This window comes from Meles meles, chromosome 2 (genome assembly GCF_922984935.1).
Source record: "Meles meles chromosome 2, mMelMel3.1 paternal haplotype, whole genome shotgun sequence".
Lineage (NCBI taxonomy): Eukaryota > Metazoa > Chordata > Mammalia > Carnivora > Mustelidae > Meles > Meles meles.
Window position 1 is genome coordinate 99,005,636 of NC_060067.1, and position 24,826 is coordinate 99,030,461.

At 38.0% G+C, this 24,826-nt stretch overlaps 1 pseudogene; it reads right to left on the bottom strand.

Annotated features, from left to right (window-relative positions):
• Positions 1-1,478: 1,478 nt before the first annotated feature.
• LOC123936752 lies at positions 1,479-2,803 on the bottom strand (annotated as a pseudogene).
• Between the last annotated feature and the right edge of the window lie 22,023 nt (positions 2,804-24,826).

Consider the following 24,826-nt stretch of genomic DNA (forward strand, 5'->3'; position numbering starts at 1 on the left):
GACATCCTTTAAAGACTTATTTTAAAACCTGTTTCCTGTTTTTGGTAATTAGGACTATAGAAACTAGAAAATATGCCTTTGGATATCACAAATTAGAAAGAAAATTAATCTGGTTTATTTCCTTTCTTAAAAACCTTTTAAGACCTGGAGGAAAGTAATTAGTATTATATATATAATGAGAAACATATGTCACCATGGGAAGCCAAAAATTATACCTGATGGGCCTCTTTGCTTTGCTCTAATGAACAACATTTTCATTCTTAAAATTTTGCTTTGGCTCTTAGTAGTATTTCTTATAAATAATGGCCTATAAATATTTTACAAAAAGCTTTATGATTATATATTGTGGCACAGAGAACATCAGCCTTTTACTGCCAACTCTGTGGAGCTTAACACACATTTTAAAGTTCCCCCTCTTTTGGCCTGTGTCTGACAACTTGATAAGTCAAGCAGCTATGCACTCTTTAGTCAGGTTACAGAGTGAACAGAAATTCCTTTTATATATGAGGATTCAGAAGTCGTAGAATAGATATAGTAGGGCAGGTAAAAAGAGTAATATAGAGCTTAGTTTTGTTCATCTTGGGGGTCAAGTCTTACAGAAGTCCTTTGGTTCTAGAATATACTCTCTGGACTTTCAGAGATTCAGGCTTTTTCTTCAAGAATTGTATTCAGTCATTTAACATGTATTTATTGAACACCACTAGGCATTAGGCCCAGGTTTAGGTCCCTACTCGTAAGAAGGTTCCATTTTATTCTCTTTCAAATTCTGGTCTGTTTATCTGGCAAAATCCAAGAACTTCCACAAAAGAGTGGCCAAAATCTTCTGATCCTCGTCCAGGACTGATGTCACAACTTCTTCTTTTGTCTTAGTGTTGTCTACCTTTCATTTAGTGAATGAGTTTTCTCTTTGAACTGTGATTCTTTTGTTCATAAAGACTTTGGTCTTTCCTGGAGATTTAGGGAATCACTTCTTTAAAAAAATTCTAATGGTAGCATTTTGTGAAAAAAACAAAAACAAAAACAAAAAACATTATTCAGGTTACATCCCAGACAGCACACCTTCAACCACATCTTATGGGAGGGGAAGGCTGTTTTCACTGGACTGCACAATATGGATATTATATATAAAAAGCTATTATTGCAGTTATCTGTGGCAAATATATTTGCTATTACCTAGGCAAATATGACCTGTTAGTCTCAAATTGTGTGTAGTTTAGTTGTGATTTTATTAGTGTATTTACCTTGAGTTTTCACAGGAATTAGTAAGTGGCAAGAAACAGATGCCTGTTTAAGGAGTGGCCTATGTAGTGCTAATGTGTCTTGTGCAGTTGCTGTGGGAATAAGAACTTTTAATCTCTCACTTTCATACCTTTAATAACTTATTTTTAATGTTCTTCACTCTTTTTTTTTTTTTTTTCAATGTTCAGTTTCCTTTAATGACCCCCATCTCCCTGAAGGGCAGGTACAGACAACTAGGCGACAGCAAGAGATGTTCACTTGAAGATCTTGCCCTGATTGAAGATTTTGCCCACATGCTGGAAGGCCCCCTCCCAGGAAAAGTACCAGCGTCTGGGTCTCCTCGCTGCCAGGATCCAGTCTCCGCCAGGTATATGACTCCTAGTCCACCTGCCAATCTGGACTCAGTGGAAAGGCAAGCCCCTGGCCTCGGAAGACCCAGACTCCAGAAATGGAGCTGCTGTTGTTGGTTCCAAAGAGGATGACACTGGCAAAGGCATTCTTCCGCAGTTTGTCCAACCGCTGGAACATTCCAGTGATGAGGTTGCAACTCATGAAGGTCTGGGTGAGCTCTTCAGGGAAGCGGTATTCAGCGTATCACAGAGACCAGCCATCCTTACCAAAGTGCTCCCAAAAATACGGCAGCGCCACAGAGAGTGTGTCCTCATTGGAGTACTTGCGCTTAAATTCGTCCAACACAAAGGTACTCTTGGGCAAGTGAGCGAAGGGGTCCTTGGCTTTCGGCTCATCAGCCAATGCCTGTTCGTTCACATTCATCCATCTCCTCCTCGGGAGCAGGGGCAGCAGCCTTTTCCTCCTCTTTCCGCTCAGCCTGGGGCTTCTGCTTCTCTTCCCGAGAACCTTTCTCTTTCCGTGGGGTGTCCTTTTTAGGCTGGCTCCCTGCAAACTTTTTAGCATCAAACTGGGCCATCTTCTCACAGAATTTCACCTCCCCCAAGACAGCCCGGAACTGGGGCTGGTTAATGCAGGTGAGGAACCAGCGGTTGGTATTGGGGAAGGCCTGGCGAAAGGAAGGCTCCAGGACCTGTTTATAGAGCCACAACAGGGTACACACAACTGTGATGTCAGCCAGTGTCACACGTTCGCCCACCAGGAAAGTCCGCGTCTTCAAGTGAGCATCCAGTAGGCCCAGAATTCGCCTCACTTCCTCCTTTGCATTCTCTGTGGCCTGCTTGTTGTGGTGCATGATGTCCAAGGTGGGGAAGACCCAGGTACTGGCTGGGGGCACTATGTCGCTATCAGCAAAGCTCACCCACTGCACCACCTGGGCTGCTGCCTCGGGAGTACTTCCCCGCAGCTCCTCATGGCTCACATAGTAGGCAATGGCATTGCTCTCGAACACACAAAATCCATCGTCACCCTCAAATGCTGGAACCTTGCCTGTAGGAAATTTCCGGAGAAATTCAGGGGTGCGGTTGGTTTGGCCAAAGTGGAAGTGGGGTGGTGCGGAGAGCACGCGGACCTGAGCCCCGCTGTACTGAGCAGCAGTGAGAGCCCTGAAGGCCCTCCAGTTTTCAGGATATGTGTACAGGGTCCCAGCCACCATGGTGATTCTGCAGAGAAAGGGGAATGTTCTTCACTCTTAGACATTTTGCCAGAGGAAAATGAACAAATCACAGTGATCTGTCCTCATTTAGTACTATAATTTTAGAAATAACAAGTGCAGTTATTTGTGGAAACTTCATTTTCAATTTGATTTTTTTCATATTACTATGATGTTAATTTATGATGTTTCCTGTGTTTTAATTTTTGCTTCCTATATGATTTTTTAATCTGTTTAGCAGATCCTTCGGTATGAGGAATTATTTTCAAGATGTTTGGAATCTGAACCAAAAATCCCAGGAAAAGGTATGGTTTATAGATTGATATATGTGAATTTAAAGGAAAAGTAACTTATGGAGACCATGCACTTTCTTTAGCCTTTGTTTAGTTTCAGGAAGCTATATCAGAGAGATGTTGAACCAATGCTTGCTCAATGTTCTCTAACCTTCCCAGAGAGACCACTCTGATTCAGAGGAGGAGACATTTGCCCTTCTTGGAATTAATTTTTAGACTTGCTGTTGCTAAAGAACAAAATTCAACTGAGGAGATTTTAAGGATCGTATTGGCTTATTCAGTGATTCATGGATTGAGCAATATCCAGTATAGCAGACAGAAAGGCGCTCCAAAGGATTGTTCAACTCAAGACCAAAGTGAGGAGGAGCAGGGAAGTTATACTGGGCATTTGCTGACTGGAGCAAAGGGAAGTTTGGAGCTGGGTTAGGTAACTTGTCTTGTGCAGGCAAGTGCTGACTGATTGAGCTAGGCCTTCATTTCCTGGGGGAACCTAATAGAGAAAATTAAGTTTTGGTTTGCTAATGTGGGGCTTAACATGAGTGGACTCCAACTAAGGCCTAATTTGGTTACTTTAACACTGTTCATTCTCTTCTTTGGTGTGACTTTATATCTACATGTGCTACTGAGTTCTTTCCCTACAGTAGGAATGCAAAGTAAGAATTGTGTTTAGCTTAAAAAAAAATGTTGAGATTGCTATTCCAATTCATTAGTAGAGGGAAAAAAAGGTAATTATAAAGTACCACTTAATATGTTACCAATTTTTATAAAATGTTGAATTGGATCTAGTATGAACAGTGCCTTGAGGAAATGTTAAACTCAGTTATTGCCAGTAGCACTGCAAAGTGCTAACATTCTTTTGGTAGTGCATATTCAGAACCATAAAAATATCCATACCCTTTGGCCTAGTAACCCCAGATGTAGGAAATAATTCAAAAGGGGAAAAGCCTGTTTGTATAAAGATGTTTACGGTAGAACTACAGTGAAGACTTCAAAGAAGCCTGAATGCCAACAGGGAAATGGCTGAGTATATCTGATACACCAACACAACTGAATGCGTAAGGTGTTAAGATGTTAACAATGGAGATTTTTGTCTCAATGTAGTACATATATTTACTATAATGCTGAATGAAGAAGTACAGGTTGGTGGTAGCAGGGCCACCCAGCTATCCTATATCCCACGAGCTGGGAAGATTAAAAGAGTAATACAAAAGTTGGCTTTGTTCCATTAGGGAATAAGTCTGATAGAAGTGAAATTATGTAACATTGATCAAATCTGAAAGAGAAAATTTTTAAATGGGGGGGGATGGTATGCTGCCTTATAAAATTAACTTTACTATTGTAATTTAAAACTAAGCATTTGTAAAGATTTGTGTCTGTTTTCCTTATAAAATGGGATAGCTGGCACCCAAAGTCTGGCGGATTCAACTCCATAGCTGAAAGTTCTATCACCTTTTGTTGAATAATTTAGTTCTTGAATGGGTTTGGATCTTTTATTCATGCTGTTCTCAATAATTTAGAATCTTAGAGTTGGAAGGAATCTAACAGTCAGTTTAGAGCAACCTCCCACCCAATATAGCGATCCCTTCTATAACATTCATGACAGATGGTCACCCTCCTTCTGCTTGAAGGCTTCCAACTATGGGAAACTCATTACTTCATAGTGCCACCTGTTCCGTTACTGGATATCTTTAATTGTTAGAAAGTTCTTCACATCTACTGAATTGAATCTGTATCCTTTTCTCCTCTGCCTATTGGTCTTTATTCTTTCCTGAAGTATAAGAAAACAGATTGGTCTTTCTTTTCCCCTTAAGATAGTTTTTTTGGGAGTTTTATAAAAAGCAATTTTTATCTTCTCTTAACCTTTATTTTTTCAACTTTTGCTTATGGATAGATGTTGTAGAATTTTTGGATTTTGCCATTTGTTATCTGTACCTACTTCTTGTGTTAACAGTAGCCCAGCTTTTTTTTTTTTAATTGATCCAACTCTCTCCCCCTCTTAGTCTGTGATTTCAATGAATATGACTTTTCCTAAGTCCAGGACTGGGGAATATAACCATTACTAAGTAAATCAAATGCATTTGACCTTGTTTTCCTCCCATGGCCACAGAGATTTGTTAAAGGATGGACACATCACGACCAAGTCAGGCTGATCAGGGTCAATAAAATTTAGTTCTGGGACTTATATTACAAGAAAAGCAAAATCTTATCTACAGGATTTGTGTGTGATGATAAGAACTCGGAATTATAGGAGAACCACCTTATAGCCTAATAATGAAGCTGACCTAGTGGGATACATGACTGAGAGATTAACATTTTTAGCCAGTTCCACTAAAAGTTAAGTGACCCCTATATGCCTTTTTCAGGCATGTTGGCCAATGAATCTATCATCATAATATTCACTGCTCCCTCACCCCTTTTCTCATAGGCCATCTTGGGATGGCTTCATCACTTAATAAAGGAATTAGAATGACACAGGCTCTAAATGAGAAACAGAAGAAAGAAGAAGAAGAAAGGAGTAGTTTGCCACTATTAGACTGCAGAAATTTGGACAGTTCATTTAAAGCCTGGTATTGAATTCTATCATCAGTTAAGTGAGCAGATTGAAGTAGACAATTTTAAAAACCTCTGTTTTAAAAATTGTATGATTTCCATATGACTTTGCCTCCAGATCTAGCCTGTGTGTCCTGGCTGCTGTCTTTTGCATTTATTCCAGTTGGTCAGGCTGTTCTTATTAGGAGATTAATTCTCAAAAACAAAAGGATAGAAACAATTTTCTTATGCTGCATATTCCTTTATCACTCAAATTGCCTAAGGTTATTTTCTGCACCTTCCTCAAATTTTTAAAAATGTTTTTATGAACATATAAATTGTCCTATTAATATTCTAAGGCATCTATAATTTTAAGACCCTTTACTCAGCAAATATTAGGTCCATAACCCTTTTGTCTCCAACTTGTTATTTTGAAAGATTTCAAACCTTCAGAGAAGTTGCAGGAATAGTATAATGAATACCAAGAGAGCTTTCTCCTTGATTGACAAGATGTTAATGTTTTGTCATAATATTTGCTTTCCTCTGTGTTTTCCTGTATATGTTTATATGTTTAAAATGTATATGTTTATACTCTCAGTATATGTTTAAAATAGTGTATAAAGGAAACTAAGGACTTTTTAAAAAACTAAGGACGGGTCACCTGGGTAACTCAGTTGGTTAAGTGACTGCCTTCAGCTCAGGTCATGATCCTGGTGATCTTGGGGTGCCAGGATCAAGTCCTGCATCAAGGCTCCCTGCTCAGTGGGGAATCTCCTTCTCCCTCTGACATTCCCCTCACCGCTCCTGCTCTCTCGTTCACACATTCTCTCTCTCTCAGATAAATAAAAGCTTTAAAAAAATAAAAAAAAATAAGGACTTTTCAGAAGAGTGCTACCCTTGTCAGGGAACATTTAGAAGGATCCAGAGATGAGATTGAGTGGAGGTGGTAGAAGGTACAAGTTAGTAATTTAAGAGTCTTGACTTTGCCTGAATTCTAATCCCGACTCTCTAATTCTCAGTTTTTGTATTTGCAATATACAGATTTTATTGGCACTCAAGTTCACAATCAAAACATACTAATTAGTATTAATGTTATGTGAGTAGAACTAATATGAGGTATGTGTGATTTTTCATTGCATATGGGAAACCTATAGTTATTTTTTCTCTATAGACGAGCTTAGACCTTGAGTTTCCTCACATAGGAAATAAATTAGTGGTTGGCCCAAAAGGGAATACAAAAAACTTTAAAAGAAATTAAAGAATATGTGTTTTTGGCTGGGCAAACAACCCCATGCTGAGAGTTTCAAACAGCATCTGCAAATATGGTGCTAGTGGAAGTAAATCCAGATTAAGGGAAGAAGATGGGTTTCATCTCATGTGCCAGTTACTCTTAATGACTGCCTGGTGTACTGCGTAAGGTGGCTTTTGAGAACTTTTTGGCAAAGAATGACTGCCATGGTAAGGGAAATATGAGCGATGGTACCAGTGCCCTGTCTTTATCATCTTTGATCTACGTATGAAAGACAAAGAAGGCAAGTTTCATCAATAGGGCATGACCTTGACAACAGGCTAATAAATACTACTAAGAGGGCACCTGGGTGGCTCAGAGGGTTAAGCCTCTGCCTTCGGCACAGGTCGTGGTCTCAGGGTTCTGGGATTGAGCCCCATGTCAGGCTCTCTGCTCAGCTTCCCCCTCTCTCTGCCTGCCTTTCTGACTGCTTGTGATCTCTCTTTCTGTCAAATAAATAAAATCTTAAAAAAAACCACTATTAAGACTGAGGGGAGAGTAAAAATCAATAGATTTAAAAAAAATATTCCAACAAGCCTGTTAGTAAACCAATAATATGTGATTATGGCTATTCTAGCATTTGTCACTTTATAGTAATTCCTTTGTTTATATATTCCTCTCTCTGAACTATATGTTTCTAGAGGGAAGATCCACTGTTAATCGTTGTGCCTCACCAAGTGCCGGGTATGTAATAGGTACATAATCAATGTTTGAGCTGATTCAGCCATATCTAAATTTTTACTAGGTTTGGGATAAAAGGCTTACTCTGTAAAACTCATCCCATATCTACGCTCATTTTGAGGCCTCTTGCTCTGCTTTGTTTCCAATTAAAAATAATCTGTGGTTCACAGACCTGTACCCCTGGGGATAAAAATACATTATATGTTTATAAAAAATAAGAAATAAAAAAATTAAAAAAAATCATCTGTGGAAAGTTCCCATCTTGTATCAAGTAAGGTAAGACCAAAAAACGTGTTTGCCAAACTTTAATCATTATAGAGAAGCAGAAGCCCCTGCTAGCTAAATTCTTTTTTAGAGTTCATGTAGGACAGAATATAAGTTGGGAGTAGACTTGGGGGACTTTAGACAAGCAAATTTTAGGCTTTCTGTGGATACTAACTAGCTCCTTTCCACCCAGGCACCCCTAGGCTCTACATTTTATTAATGATATTTAGAAAGGATTAGTTCTTGCCTTATAGTCTTACTGGTGTGTGGAGTTATTCTTGACTCCGTTTTTCTCTTTTCCAGTCCTTTTCTAACCTCCCCACCTGCCATCCTCACCAAATCAATCACCTTGTCTTTTTGTCTGTATTTTCCTCAAACTTGTATTCTTTTTTCCGTGTTAGTTTTCACTGCCTTGTATCAGACCTTCAATATCTTGTGCCTGAAATTCTTTCACCAATTACCTAAATCCTCTTTGTCCTTCCATTTCTTATCCTTCTTAAATTTATATATCACTTATCCAGCCAGAGACATCTGACGGAAATGCAGGTGTGATGGTGACACTCTTGACTTTATGTTGCAACAGCTTTCCACTGTCTGCAGGATGAACATTGAACTCTTATTCACTCCTTCCCTTCTTTCTACCATCAATTCCTGATACTATATGTGTAATTAAGGGCTGACTTGGTACATTGCCCCCTTCTCCCTTCTCATTCTCACTCCAAATTCACTTGGCTAATATCTCAACCTTGAGGATTCATCTCAGATGCCATCTCCTCCAGGAAACCCTGGCTAAGCTAAAAGATCTTTCACTATCCAGTGATTGATTTTCATGGCATCCTGTTATTGGGTTGACCCATGGTACCATAAATATGTATTTGGCTCCCCTCCTTGAATATGAACTCTTTGACAGATCATGTTTTATTCATCTTTATATACCAAAGTTCACTTTAGGTGCTCAATATTAGGACATATTAGATGCCCAGTCAATGTGACTGAATACATGAACAACTACTAGAAATAAAACTACCTGAATACTAATAGGTAAGTGTTCTTCCTTTTACACTCTGTTCATGAAACTGGCTATGAATTAGAATCACTGAGAAAGTTTTTTAAAGGCACATATTTCTGGGCTTTACTCCTGCCCTAGAAAATCAGAATCTTCTCTCTCTATATATATATATTTTAAAGATTTTATTCATTTATTTGACAGACAGAGATCACAAATAGCAGAGAGGCAGGCAGAGAGAGAAGAGGAAGCAGGCTCCCTGCTGAGCAGAGAGCCCGATGTGGGGCTTGATGCAGGGCTCGATCCCAGGAACCTGGGATCATGATCTGAGCAGAAGGCAGAGGCTTTAACTCACTGAGCCACCCAGGCACCCCATCTTCTCTCTGTATTTTCACAAGGTGACCTAAATGATTCTTATGAGTCAGTCTACCACCTGATCTCAGATTGGAGTTGCACAATCTGTGTTTTGCACAAATGTTTCTTATCATAACCTTAAAGAATAAGCCCACTTAAGAAGTCAAGGTAATGTACAATAAATTTTAGAAATATTTGCATTCAAGATGGCTAATTTTTTTTTTTTTTAAAGAGAGATAGTGAATGCACTTATGTGGTGGGAGATGGCTGGGTATGGGCAGGGGAATAGGGAGAGAGAATCTTAAGCAGGCTTCACACTGGGGTCCAATACAGGGCTCAATCTCATGACCCCGAGATCTTGACCTGTGCCGAAATCAAGAGTCAACTCACTCAACTGACTGAGCCACCCAGGCACCCTTAGATGGTTAAATTTGTTTTAAATGTGTATAAAGGATATACTTCTCCAAAAACTCTGCATACCTTAATTCATTCATTAACGATTCTGGAGAGATGAGGTTTTAATTTTTGTTCACATTACTCAATTTATTTTCTTACTGTCCTAATGCCTTTAAAGGAATTGCATTTCTCATGTTAGTTTTCTTTGTGTGACTATAGTTGACCCTTGGACAATGCAGGGATTATGGGTACCAACCCCTGTGGAATCAAAAATCTTCATATAATTTTTAACTTCCCCAGAACCTAACTACTAATTGCGTACTGTTGACTGGAGGCCTTACTGATAATATGTCAATTAACACATATTTTGTATGTTATATGTATTATATCTGTGTTCTTACAATAAAGTAACCTAGAGAAAAAAATGTTAAGAAAATTATAAGACAAAATACATTTATCATACTTCGCTGTAAAAAATCTGTGTATAAGTGGGCCTGGGCAATTAAACCCATGTTGTTCAAAGATCAACTGTACTTTAATATCTTTTGCTCCTTCCTCCATTTATAATAAGGAAAACTCCATTCCTTCATGACTCAAATCTCCTTTTCTAATAAAATGCACCTTTTCAACTTTTGCTTTTTAAAACTCTTGATGTTGGGCGCCTGAGTGGCTCAGTGGGTTAAGCCGCTGCCTTCGGCTCAGGTCATGATCTCAGGGTCCTGGGATCGAGTCCCACATCGGGCTCTCTGCTCAGCAAGGAGCCTGCTTCCCTCTCTCTCTCTGCCTGCTTCTCTGCTACTTGTGATCTCTCTCTGTCAAATAAATAAATAAAATCTTTAAAAAAAAAAAAAAAAAAAAAAACAAAAAAAACTCTTGATGTTTCATTTATCTGCTCTGGGGGTTGGTTGCGTCTCTGCATTGTAACTAAAGATTTTCATTTACCAAAGAAGTGGGTCCTGGCTTTCATCTTGCCATCACATTGAACTGATTGGTTTCTGTGGGTTGTCAGGAAGATGCTGAGGATAGGAACTGAGGTGGGTGGGAGTTTGGCTGACTCCACAGTTTTCCATATGCACTGTGTGCTCCTCATGCTTGATCAGGAAGCTGGTCTCCATGGGCAGACCTGGGATGAGGAAGACAGCCACTGTGTGGGTTGTTTTGAAGAAACCTCCCTCTATTTTTCCTGAATCCAGCTGGCTTTAAGTTTCTGGGTAGTAGTGCTATAACAACCTTCAAGTTTTGCCTTTGATTTAGTAGGAATTCTGGCCTCTGTTTAAAGATGACTTTGAATTTGGACCTATTTTTTTATACAATTTACGAGTCAGTTTATCTCCAGTTTTGGATTTCTATTAGATACATTTTGCACAAATGTTTACTATTTTTAGCTTTAATTATGTAATTTGGTATACATCCAATGACCTTCTGGGGGAAGTTTATACTACTGTCAGCATAATTGTAGGAGGAAAATAAATAGGTTATAATTTATGTTAGTATTAAGATTTATATGACCTTAAGTTATGTGCTAAATGAAAGGTACAAAACACTTAAGTCTTTTCTAAGATATTTCTTAAAAGATCACTAAGAATATAGACTAATTTAATAATTGCATCTTCTTTTTTTTTTTTTTTTAAATATTTTATTTATTTATTTGACAGAGAGAGAGATTACAAGTAGGCAGAGAGGCAGACAGAGAGAGAGGAGGAAGCAGGCTCCCCGCAGAGCAGAGAGCCCGATGCGGGGCTCGATCCCAGGACCCTGAGACCATGACCCGAGCCGAAGGCAGCGGCTTAATCCACTGAGCCACCCAGGCGCCCCTAATAATTGCATCTTCTAATTCTATTGTTATTTTTGTTATTTTGCTAGCATCACACATTTGCTTAAGAGATCTTCCATGTTGTTGAGTGCTTACAGTCTCATAGGGAATACAAAGCATTTATACAACTAAGTATAAATGTTTTAGAGCTCAGAAGATGTCAGAATGAGGCAGTGGGACATCCCTAAGGTCTTCAAAGATTTCTATTCTGAAAAAAATCTTCGTTATGCCTTGTCCCAGACCTAAATTGACTGGTTCATGTAAGGACAGGAGGGCAGTTATAGGCAGATACCCTAGAGTGGTTTATGTTTGTTAACTGTATAGTTATTGTGTAGTCCTGAGCATATAAAATGACATAGTCCTCAGCAATTTTATTTAAGTGTTGGTGAAGTGATTCATTTTCATTATTTAATGAAATGTCCTTTACCAAATTTTGCTTGTTGTTTCCCTATATCTCCAGGAAAATCTGCATTACAATCTTGCGTGTTAACTTAAAATATTAAGTTTCATGTTAAGACATGGTTTAAACATGGTTTAAAAAAACCTGTTGCTGGGGTGCCTGGGTGGCTCAGTGGGTTAAAGTCTCTGCTTTCGGCTCAGGTCATGATCTCAGGGTCTTGGGATCGAGCCCCGCTTTGGGCCCTCTGCTCAGCGGGAAGCCTGCTTCCCCCTCTCTCTCTGACTGCCTCTCTGCCTACTTGTGATCTCTCTCTCTCTGTCAAATAAAGAAATAAAATCTTTTAAAAAAATAAAATAAAACAAATCTATTGTTAAGTTTAAAAATCCACTAAGATCTATGACTTTCTTTAAGGTAGTATTTAGGTAATATAAGGTGGGGACTTTAAAATGGCATTAAACCATATGTTGTGCTAATGTAGCTTCTCAATACTGAAAGCAATTGACAATTTCACATTTAAATTATATTTTAAGATTTAAAAAAATATTTCGATAAGACTTAGTTTTAAGTACCCCATATAAAAATATAGAATGTAATTTCTAGGTTGGCATTTAATTAATTTATTTATTTTAATTTTTTTTTAAGATTTTATTTATTTATTTGACAGAGAAAGATCACATGTAGGCAGAGAGGCAGAGAGAGAGGGGGAAACAGGCTTCCTGCTGAGCAGAGGGCCCAAAGCGGGGCTCGATCCCAGGACCCTGAGATCATAACCTGGGCTGAAGGCAAAGGCTTAACCCACTGAGCCACCCAGGTGCCCCTAGGTTGGCATTTTAAAAATCCTTTGAGATGGAGCCATATCCCTCACAATTTCAGCTATTTCATATTCAAGAATGCAGTCCATTATGAATTATACTTTAGATAATTGGTTTCAACAGACTTGATATTTTTAATATGTACTAACAGTAATTGAATATGCTATGTTCTCCACCTCTAAACCAAGACAGTGGCTTTTATGATTTACTGTCTTAATAAGCAATTAAGCTATTGTGAAAGAGGTATCTTTTAAGGTACCTTGGAAATGTCGTTTTGTTTTTTTTTTGTTTTTTTAATGTCATGGCTACTGGTAGAATGACTAAGTTCAAAGCAAGGACATTACTTAGTAAATTCATTAGCCTAATTTAGCAGTGAAGTGCCCAGGCTGTGCAGTCAGACTGGGTTTTCACCTTTATTCTGTTGTTCATTAGCAGTGTAACCTCAAGTGTCTAAGTTCTGTTTTCCTTGTCTGCAGAGTGGAACTAAATTATATACCTCTTTGTGATAATTTCATGAGAAAAATACATGATGTGCTTAGTGTAGTGCTTGACATATAGTAAATATACATGTTAGTTATATGGTTATCGATAATAATACATGTTAATTTATGCTTCAAAATTAGATTTTGGTAGATTGTAAGCTATTAGTGACTTTTAATCGGTTAAAAACCTTAAGAAAGCATCTATTCCACCTATGGATTTACTGGTGGGGAGACTGAGTCCTATAGATTTAACTTACTCCAGTTGAAATATAAAAGGAAGAAAAATCCATAAATTTGGTCTTCTTTTATGGTGGTGGACATTAGTTCTTTGTGGAAAATGGAAAAAATGAGATGGTCATTTGGACAATAGAAGTCTGATGTATTTAATATTTAATGATATTTTTAATAGATCATGTTTCCGTTGTCTTAGTGTAATTATTAATGCTCCTTTCACCCTCAAAAGTATCTCATTTTAGACAATACATTACATCATCTTCCACTTTAATTGTATTTATACAGGCAAAGAGTAGCAACGATCTCGTAATTTGTGGAATGGGTAGATCCCAAAACAGATTACTTTTTTTCTCTGCTTCTAAAATTGGGAAATGGCTGGAATTACTGGACAGTTACCCAACACTTTCTTAATCTTCTGAGTGCAGTTCTCTAGAAGAGAAGGTATTAATTGATGGCTTTGTGGGGAGGGAAAGATCTATTAACCTGCTGAAACTGTAAGCAATATGGTGTGTGTGTGTGTGTGCATGTGTGTGTGTGTGGGGGTGTATTTTTCTGGGAAGCATGTCTGTATTTTCAAAAGTAAGAACCATTGACTAAGAACCATTGCTCCACCTTTATTTCATTCACAAGTAGCTGGCCTTGTTGCCCTGTTACCCTTTAAAAAAAAAAAAAGATTTGCTTATTTATTTGAGAGAGAGAATGAACAGAATGTGCAACAGAGGAGAGCAAATCCCAAGAGGGCCCTATGCTGAGTGCCACCCATGCACCCTGACCTATTATACTTTTTAAATATCAAATCTGTAAGAGATAGGGGGAAATTTCAAACAGTGCTTGAATATACTTCTATAAATTTAAAACTCTTTGGTGAAAATTATTAAATTGGCCCACATGAAATGTTGACAAAATCACTTGAATATGAAGCACCTGATAAGAGAGCCCACCTACAGGAAAAGAAAATCTAACACTGAACAGTGGGTTTCTGAAATGTATTTGGGCCAGGGTAAATAATTCTTACTAAATTTTGAGTGAAGGAAATGGCCATTTTATTTGGTTTAACTGATCATCTCACAGGTGAATTTTATTCAACCACCTGTGTTGAGAACCCCCTTCATGAAATCATGGTACAAGGAGCTATTCAAGGAATATAAATATAGAGTAGATAGTCTTCCCCACTTTAGGGAAATTTGGAGAGATTTAAATTGGGAAATGAGTAGGTTTTCTATGTTTGATGTGACTTAGTGGTATTCTGACACATTATTCAAGGAAATACAATTCTGATGGGGGAGACAGGCTTAAATATTATATTTAAGTAATATAATGCATAGCAGTATAAAATAAGCAGTAAAATGAGTCTCAAGTAACACGCCGTGGGTATGCAAAGGAAAGGCAGGGTTAATTTTGATGCAGCGATCAATGAGTAGGCAGTGATCTTTTGTGGAAAGCAGATGGACATAAGGACTCAAGAAACATGATTTGCTATGGTTTTCTCTTTCTGGTTACACTCCCTTTCTGCTCTAGATCCAATTATTTTTTTCTTAGCCTTAAGACTTTTTTTGACGAGGGGAGGATAAAATGGTTTCTAATATGACTAATAGAGGAGCATGTGTTTTAGAGTGCAAAGCACTCAGCTCCCTAGGATAAAGAGTCTAAATATATACTTAAATCCAAATATAGATAGATAGGAGAGTATCTGCTGTGTTTCAAGGGAGTACACTGACCAGTTGAAGGAGGTTTGCTTTATTTTTTGTTTTCTTTCTTTTTTTTTTTTTAAGTGCCTTGAGTTTTTTTAAATAACCATTAGAAAAAAAGACAGTACAATTGCTCAGTTTTAAATAACTGCCTAACTTGGGAACAAAGTCCCAGGAGAGGGCTGGCGGAAATAGCTCATGCTTTTTTTAGCTGACTGTATTTTAACTTTATACAGAGAAAAATGAAATCTATGTAATCAAAGTATGCATAAGTATATATAGAAATTAGAAGGCCCAAGTTGTCATGTGGATAAAGATTCCTCCAAGGAATACATAATAATTCAAATATTATAATATAACACACATGCACACAGGGTTAGAAGTATGTATTTTGGCCTAGTGATAAAGAGACACAGGCTTCATCAAGAGAAACAGAAAAGCATAATGTTTAATTCTACCTATATTTAAGTTTTTTTTATTAGAAAATAATCCTTATTACTATTTATTTAATTCATAAACATTAAAGGTCTGTGAAAATTTGATTCTGAAGTTAATTTTCTAGGGAGATGTGTGGATGCTGGAGGTCATCTCTCCCAATTTCCGTATCTCACAAGTGAGCAATTGGAAACCCCGAGAGAGACTGTGTGGCTTGCTCAATTCTTCTTCCATCTGTTATTTAAACCCATAGTCTCTTCACTGTCTCAGGGGTTTTTATGAGTTTTCAAAATTCATGACAACCAATAACTGTAATTACGTATCTTAGTAAGAGTGTCTGAAACTTGAAGTGACTGATTGTTACATCCCAATTTTCTATGTATCCTCGTTGTTCCAAGAAAAGAAAGAGAAATTTTAGGTTTTCATTACAGGTTCTTTGGCTATAACTGTACTTGGAAAGGAAAGAAGAAAATGGAAGTAAGTATTGAAATCTTAGCTCTCAAAATAAATAACAGCTTTATTGAGATATAATTCACATATCAAATTTCACTCTGAAGTGTGTGATCCAGTAGTTTTTAGTATGTGCACTATGTTATGAATATTATCACTACTACCTAATTCTAGAACATTTTCATCTCTCCCCATCATATCCATTATTATACCCCATTCTCCTTTCCCCTCCAGCCCTGACAATGACTAATTACTCTCTTTTTCTATGCATTTCTTATTCTGAACATTTATATAAATAGAATCATATGTAGACTTTTGTGTGGGACTTCTTTCACTTAGAATAATGTATATAAGGCTCACCCATGTTTACCATGTATCAATTCTTCATTCCTTTTAATTATACCATAAGTGTTCCATTACATGGATATAGCATATTTTGTTTTCATTCATCAGTTAATGGACACTTGAGTCGTTTTACTTTTTGGGTATTGTAAATATGCTGCCATAAACATTCATGTGCAAGTTTTTGTATGGGTGTAATTTTTCATTTTTTTAATATATGCTTAGGAATGGAATTCATGGTGGTATGGTAACTCTATGTTTAACATCTGAGAAACTGTGAGATTATTTTTCAAAGGGAGTGTACCATTGTACGGCCCCACCGATACATGAGAGTTCCAATTTCTCCACATATTCCCCAATACTTATCAGTGTCTTTCTGATTATTGGAGTCCTAGTAGGTATGAGGCAGTAATCATTGTGGTTTTGATAAGCATTTCCCTAATGACTATGATATTGAGCCTCCTTTCATGTCTACTGGCCATTTGTGTATCTTCTTTGGAGAAAAGTTTAAGTCGATGCTTAGTTTTAATGGTAGATTATTTGTTTTATGTTGTTGATTTATAAAAGTTCTTCATATATTCTGGATACAAGTCCCTTTTCAGATATATGATTTACAAATACTTTTTCTCATTTGGTAAGCTGTCTTTCACTTTCTTGATGATGTCCTTGAAACATATAGGTTTTGAGTTTTGATGAAATCCTATTTGTTTTTTATTTTGTCACTTGTGCTTTTGTTGTTATAGCTAAGAAACCCTTACTTAATCCAAAGTCATGAAGATTTACTCTTATCTTTTCTTCTAAGAGTTTCATAATTTTGGTTCAAACACTTAGATCTATGACCAATTTAAGGTGAATTTTTATATATGATGAGAGACAGGAGCCCAAATTCATTCTTTTGCGTGTGGATATTCATTTGTCACAGTAGCATGTATTGAAAAGATATTCTTTCCCCATTTTGAAGGGTTTTGGTGCCTCTGTCAAAAATCAATTGATCACAGATTTCATGGTGTATATCTGTAGTCTCAATTCATTTCCATTGGTCTATAGTTCCATTTTGTGCTAACTCCACATTGTCTTAGTTACTGTAGCTTCGTGATAAGTTGTGAAATCAGGAGTAAGAGTCCTTCAACTTTTTTTTTCTTCCCCAAGGGTGTTTTGGCTATTCTGGGTTCCTCACATTTCCATATGAATTTTAGGATCACCTCGTTAACTTCTGCAAAAAAAGGGGGGGCAGCTGGAAATACTTTTTTTTTTTTTAAGATTTTATTTATTTGACAGAGAGAGAGAGAGATCACAAGTAAGCAGAGAGGCAAGCAGAGAGAGAGGGGGAAGCAAGCTCCCCACTGAGCAGACAGCCTGAGGTGGGCCTTGATCCCAGGACCCTGAGATCACAACCTGAGCCAAAGGCAGAGGCTTAACCCACCGAGCCACCCAGGTGCCCTGGAAATTCTTTTTTTTTTTTTTTAAAGATTTTATTGGACAGACAGAGATCACAAGTAGGCAGAGAGGCAGGCAGAGAGAGAGGAGGAAGCAGGCTCCCCACGGAGCAGAGAGACCGACGAGGGGCTCGATCCCAGGACCCTGAGACCAAGACCTGAGCCGAAGGCAGCGGCTCAATCCACTGAGCCACCCAGGCGCCCCTGCCCTGGAAATTCTTAATATTTGCTAAGGCATAGTTTATTGTAAAAACTAGGCACCACAGAGACTACTAAAATGAAACACAGCTCTCAATCTTAAAAGAACCAAGAATCTAGGAATGATACAAATGTGTCAATTACCAACTTACTACCTCTTAGCTCCAAACTTGTTCTTTAGTATATGCTCTTTGAAATGGGCAGAATTCTTTTAAGTACCCCTTTTTATAGTAAACATAATGCCAAGCTTTCTCAATAGAGGCTGCTTGAAGGGTGTCGCCTGCTCTTTCCAGCTGGTGGAGTGTGTGAGGTCATCTGGTGGAGCTCTGCTTTAGCAACACCCCTGGAATGTGTGATCAGTAGGTGATCTTGCAGTCAGCCTAGCCTGGCAATAAGATTCCCACAGCAGCCCTGTCCTTGACATAGAGACTGGTGTCCTGAAGGCTTCCTGCCCACATCAGTGCTCTAATTCCCTGTGCAGGCCTGCCTGTGGATTGCCAGGAGTCTGGAGGATTTTCACTCTGGGAGCCATCACTCTCTCTTCCAGCCCGTGTGGACTGCCTGCTCCCAGGGCCCCCATCCCTGGTACATACCCACACCTCTGGCTGCTGATCAGCTATCATCACCCCATACTCTGGAGGAATGCCTCCTGCTTTCCATGACCCCAATTAGCTCCTGCTAGAGCAAACCAGTGAACTCCTTTTTTTACCCAGTGGGCTAAACCGTATCTTCTCTAATGAAGTCAGAACCCCAGTCATGGGGGGGGGGGGGGGAATCCTTTTCAGCTTTTTTCTTCATTGGCTACTTTCCCTCGGCCCTAAGGTACCGCATAGTTTCCTTATACTTATTCCTATATACTCAAGTATCAGAATTTAATTATTTATATTACACATTCTCTGTTTAGCGCCCTGTGTTATTGGGCCTACACTATTGCAACAAAAAACATTTGCAACTCAGAATATAGAAATAGTGTTTTAAGAGATCTGAGCACGAGATGAGGATTTGGAGCTCACAGCCTGTTGATAAGATCTGTAAAGAATTTATGAGGGAATGCAATTTGAGATGAACTTTGAAGGATGGATAAGGATTTCCTTTTGCCATTGGAGAGCTTATATTTTTAAAATGATGGTCTCAGATTTCCATTTCAAAGGTAAAGACATTTACAAATTGAATTATACCGTTTGTCCCAAACAGCTCTCCCTTACTCCTGACAAGCTCACCCTCAGTTTTATTACTGGTCCAGGTGGAGTTTCTAAGGAGGGTGTTAGAGATAAGCAGAAGAGATCCCTGGGTCTGAGTAGCTATCTGACTCCAAATAGGAAATTCTTTTTTTTTTTTTTAAAGATTTTATTTATTTATTTGACAGACAGAGATCACAAATAGGCAGAGAGGCAGGCAGAGAGAGAGGAGGAAACAGGCTCCCTGCAGAGCAGAGAGCCCGATGCGGGGCTCAATCCCAGGACCCTGGGATCATGACCTGAGCCGAAGGCAGAGGCTTTAACCCACTGAGCCACCCAGGCGCCCCCAAATAGGAAATTCTTATATGGTGTCTTCTCATTGGAATTACTTAACTAAACAAGTAAAAGAAAAGCTTTGATGGAATGTTTAGTATGGTTAGAAATGAACACCCACAACCATATGTACCAATTAATTTCCTCTCCAAATGTTTTTATACTGCCGGGTAGATGTGGCCTATGTTTTGGAAGGATTCTTTCCTTTGAAGTAGTCATTACAATGTTTTATTTCCTATATGAATGCCAACTACGCATTACTTTTTATTTCCCTTTTTGCTTGCCAAAGCCTCTTTATTTTCTTTCATCTTTTCACAATATCTAATAAACTCCCAAACGATGCTAACACTGCTGGTCCAGGGACCATGCTTTGAATAGCCCTACAAATCATAATTATACCTAATAAATAATTGTGATTTGTAGGACTATTCAAAGCATGGTCCCTGGACAGCAGTATTGGCATCGTTTGGGAGTTTATTAGAAAAGCAAATTTCTTGCCCCCCCCCCCCCCAGACTGACTGAATCTGAATCTCTGGGGGCGAGGCCCTGGGTATGTGGTTTAACCAGATCTCCAGGTGATTGTTATGCACGCTGAAGTTTAAGGAGCATCAGCTGAAATTTAGTGATTGCATTGCACTTGAGAAGCATTCTAGAATTTAAAAAGGATCTGGACTCTTAAAAGCCATCTGATCAAATCAAGAGTGTATGTCTCCTATACCCCCAACTTCTTGGCATCTAACTTCCGTTTGACATCTTTTACTGATGGGAGCTCACCACCTTACAAGGTAACATTTGGGAACAATTCTAATTATTAGAAATTTCTCTAATTACATATTTCACCCAGATTGACTTAATTGTACCTTTTGTTCATTGTTCCTAATCTTCCTCATAAGAAGCAAGAAACAAATCTGATTTTCTTTACACAGCCCAGATGTTTAGATATTTGAGACAGCTCTCCTGTGAATTTTCTTCCCGAGAGACACATTCTTGGTTCCTTTAATTTCTTCACCTGAAAATGGCTTTTGGATCCTTCCTTCTTAGAATGACTTATAATATTAATATTCTGGTTAAAATTTCACCCCCAGGATCAAATATCAAGCGCTCCATAGAATTTTCCACCTGCTGTAGAAGTAAATAAAAACACTTCCCTGGGAAGTCTTTAGAAAGCTGAATTCCAAGCCCGTTTTTGTCACTATGGACTCAGATCACTCAATTTCTGCGGATTTAGTTTTATTTGACTATAAAAATTGGGATTACTATGTGGCACTGGAACCTGGGGAAATGCTAAGTAGGCATGGAAGGTAGAGCTATTGAAAAGAATTGAAATAGAGTTGTTGCAAAGGCAGAAAGAGAGGTGATAGAATGTGCTGGCACAGATGTGTGATTCCCTGTCTTGACACGGGTGTCCTGTAGGCTCGAGTCTCAGGAGCCTGGGCTTGGCTCCAAGGCAGGGTGTTCCTTACCTGAGGGATCACAGTTCTCTGTAGGGAGCCAGTGGGTAGTTAGCAGATGCTCTGTTCTGATGGTGTGCAAGGTCAGAGCGAGCATACCGTCCAAAACTGGGTCACATAAGCCTGCGTGAAAAGCGGTTGCTGGTGCCAGAGGAGAAATGATCCCGGATCAACAGCAATGTGCTGTGCTGTTTATGTCTTTCCATGCCTGTTTCCGTGAATATGCTGTGTACCTTTAAAGAGCAGAAGAGGAGTCAAAGGTTGAATCTGGGGAGGACAAAATTCCAAAAGGTATTAGCAGTGGTATCATGAGCAATGGTACTAAAAGAAAAAACAAAACAAAACTCAGGGCAGAAAATGTTGAACCAGATAGGAAACTTTGTTGTAAGTAAAATAACATTGATTTTAAACTGACTCTAAGAAAAAAAAAAAAAGACTTATTTGTTCACATACCATCTTCAACAATAGCTTCATTAGGACTTTGGATCTTTCTCTGAGAATTTTTAGGCTTTGCCATCTTCTTGTGTTAGGTTTATCCTTGGGCTGACTTTTCTTAGATTGCTAGAGGCCACTAGGTCACTTGCTGGGAAAGAGAGCATTTAACTTCCCTATCTCTGATGGAAAAGTCTTGAACTTGGCTTTAAATGGATTACTTCTAGACCAGCTCTGTAGCCAGAGGGAATGCTTTGCTGTGTAATGAGATGGGACGGACAGATGATGTTTTTTAAACCCTCCCAAATCCCATGATTAAATAGTGGGAGAAGTGTGGTCTGCCATTTGAGAAAACTACAACTCCAGGCTTCTCAATGCCCTGTGACTGCAGCGAAATGAGTAAACCTCTTTCTTGCTCCTTCCAGCAAAAGTTCAAGGGAGAACTCTAGATTTGGTTCATCTGCTTAAATGAACCAGTCATAGAGGATAAGCAGGTGAAGTACTCCGATGGCCAGGGTTGTGTGTTTGCAGCTGTTGGAAGACAGGAAGGGTCAGCACCACTCAAACCACAGGGAATGAGTTCCATGCAGCTCTCATAGTTCACTCCAGTTGGTTTGCCTGCATAATAGCGATTCCACTATTACAAAATATTCTCCATTTTCTGCTCCAGAGAATACATCTATTTTCATTTTCATCCTTTGTAGAATTGACTTATAAATTTTATAATCTGTAGACTTGGATTCTTAAAAACTCATCTTCCTGTTTTTCTTATTTGAAGTATCAATGACTTCTTCGTAATCTGCAAATTCCTCCAAAGCAGTTGCTTTTTACCTTTTTTTAAAAAGGAGTTTCTCTTCAACACTTACTATAAGTTCAATCATAAATTTTCAGTAGTGTGCTAGAGCTAGCTTCTTCTGGGTCTCTAGAGACAATAGACAATAGCTAAATACTCAGGCATTTTGTGAGCTGGCTGTTAAACCATTAGTACCTTGAAATAGTCCAGGGGAAAGTATTTACCCCATGGAAATTGGAAATGCTTACAAATCAGGATCTCCACACACATCCCCCACCACCCCCTCCCCCTGCAGGCCGGTTAGCTGTAAACCACTAATTTTAAAATGTATTATTATAAAACGTGTTTCTTATATTATAGTTTATCTTTTAGGAGGTAAACTTTAATTCCAGTGAAATTCATTCTGCATTATTACCCAGAAGCTCTACTGTTTGTGTTTGAGGATTTAAAAAAATAAAATTATTAGGAGATTAAGTATCTTTCTTACATAATATTGAATTTAATTATTTTTTTTCTGTATTTTAAAACCTGAAAGTCTTAAGAAAATTAAAAGACAAGTCACAGATTGGAAGAACATATTTGCAAATAATATATCTGGTAAAGTATTTGCATCCAGACTGTATAAAGAATACTTACAACCCACTAATTGTAAGACAAACTACTCAATTAAAAATGGGCAAAATATGTGAATAAACATGCCACAAAGAAGATATAGAAATGGCTAATAAGTTCATGAAGAGATGCTCATCATTAAGAAAGTGCAACATAAAACCACAATGAGATACTATTACATACCCACTAAAATAACTATAATAAAAAAAGACTAACAATGTCAAGTTTTGTCAGGCTATATAGAAATTAGAATTCTTATACATTGCTGGTGTGAATACAAAAATGGTGCAGCTGCTTTGGAAATAATAAAAAAGATAAACATAGAATTGCCATATGACCCAGCAATTAGAAAATTGGAAAGTTATATCCATACAAAAATTTGCACATGAATGTTTACAGCAGCATTATTTATAATAACCAAAAAAGTGAAAACAACCCAGAAGTCCATGAACTGCTGAATGGATAAAGAAAATATGGTATATCCATCTACACAGTGGGATATTATTTAACAATAAAAAGGAATAGCTCTTGATACCTACTATGATAAAGATAAACCTTAAAATATTATGTTAAATGAAAGAAGCCAAAAGCGGAAGACTACATATTGTATCATTTCATTTATAAGAAATGTTAAGAAAAGATAAATCTCTAGAGACAAAAAATAAATCAGTTGTGTGGGGCTGAAAGTAGGAATAGGAATGACTGAAAATAGGTATCAGGAAACTTTTTGGGGTGATGGAAATGTTTAAAAATTGGATTGTGGGGGTTGTTGCACAGCTCTATAAATTTGTTAAAAATAATTGTATACTTACAACAGACTAGTTCTGTGACATGTAAATTATAACTTAAGTTGATTTAACAAGCCTGAAAAATCACAAATTCATGTATATATTTCTTACTAATAAATGAAGGTAATAAATACATTTTCAGGGGATTTAAATTTTCAGTTTTCGACTTCTTTCATCTGCTGGCTTTAATCCTTAATGAGGAAAGTGGGTCCACAAACATTAAATAACAAAAAAGAAACTCACCACTCTGCAGTTTTAGAAACTAGTTTGCTGAATGAAAATGTTTTTGAATGACATTATAATCCAGTGTCTCCTTATATGGATCAAAATATCACAGAGAAGATTGAGAGATATTGCCAGTGACATGCTTGCCAAAGCAGAAGAAATTTTAATGATATAAAGACATGGTTAAATAAAAACACATACCACACACACAGAGTGAGGAATTTATTTTCAAGGTTAACTTTGGATTTCTTTACCTAATCTTATTTTGTGTACTCCTAAGGGAGGCAATGAATAAAGATTTATCACACAGTGACAAAAAGATAATCAAAACCTTCTATAAACCATTGAGGAGAGATTACTATTTATCTTTTCATAATATTTTCAAGTATGACACATTATCATATCCTTTTGGCATTCCTTTCATTATTTTACTTTTCTGATAATCAGAAAATCTTTCTTTATGCAATGTGAATTAAAACCTCCCTTCCTAGGGGCGCCTGGGTGGCTCAGTGGGTTAAGCCTCTGCCTTCAGCTCAGGTCATGATCTCAGAGTCCTGGGATCGAGCCCCGCATCGGGCTCTCTGCTTGGCGGGGAGCCTGCTTCCCCCCCCCTCTCTCTACCTGCCTCTCTGCCCACTTCTGATCTCTCTCTGTCAAATAAATAAATAAAATCTTAAAAAAAAAAAAAAACCTCCTTTCCTAGAAATCTACCCTAGGAAAAGTTTTGGCTGTCTTCTGAAAATGTGCTGTGGCTGACCTGATGGCTGTAATTTTAAAGTTTCTGCTGACTCCTACACTGTGTAATGGGAAGCCCTGAGATGAGTTTGAAGGAGAAAGTTGGCACAACTTAAATTTTTCCCTATAAGAAAATATGCCTTTTTTCTTCCTCTGAGGGATGGGGCCTGGGATGGAAAACCTAGAAGTCTGAACAACCTGGCAGGAGGCCAAGTGTAGAAAAGATCACAGGGCTTTTAGGAACAAAAATGTAAACCTTTATTTTTTAGATGCTTGTATTTCTCCAAAGTAGAATTCCTCTATTTTCCCCAATTTTTTGACAGCTCCTCTCATAAGCATGTGTGAAAGTATGCAAATGAGTGGTTTTGTGTGTGTGTG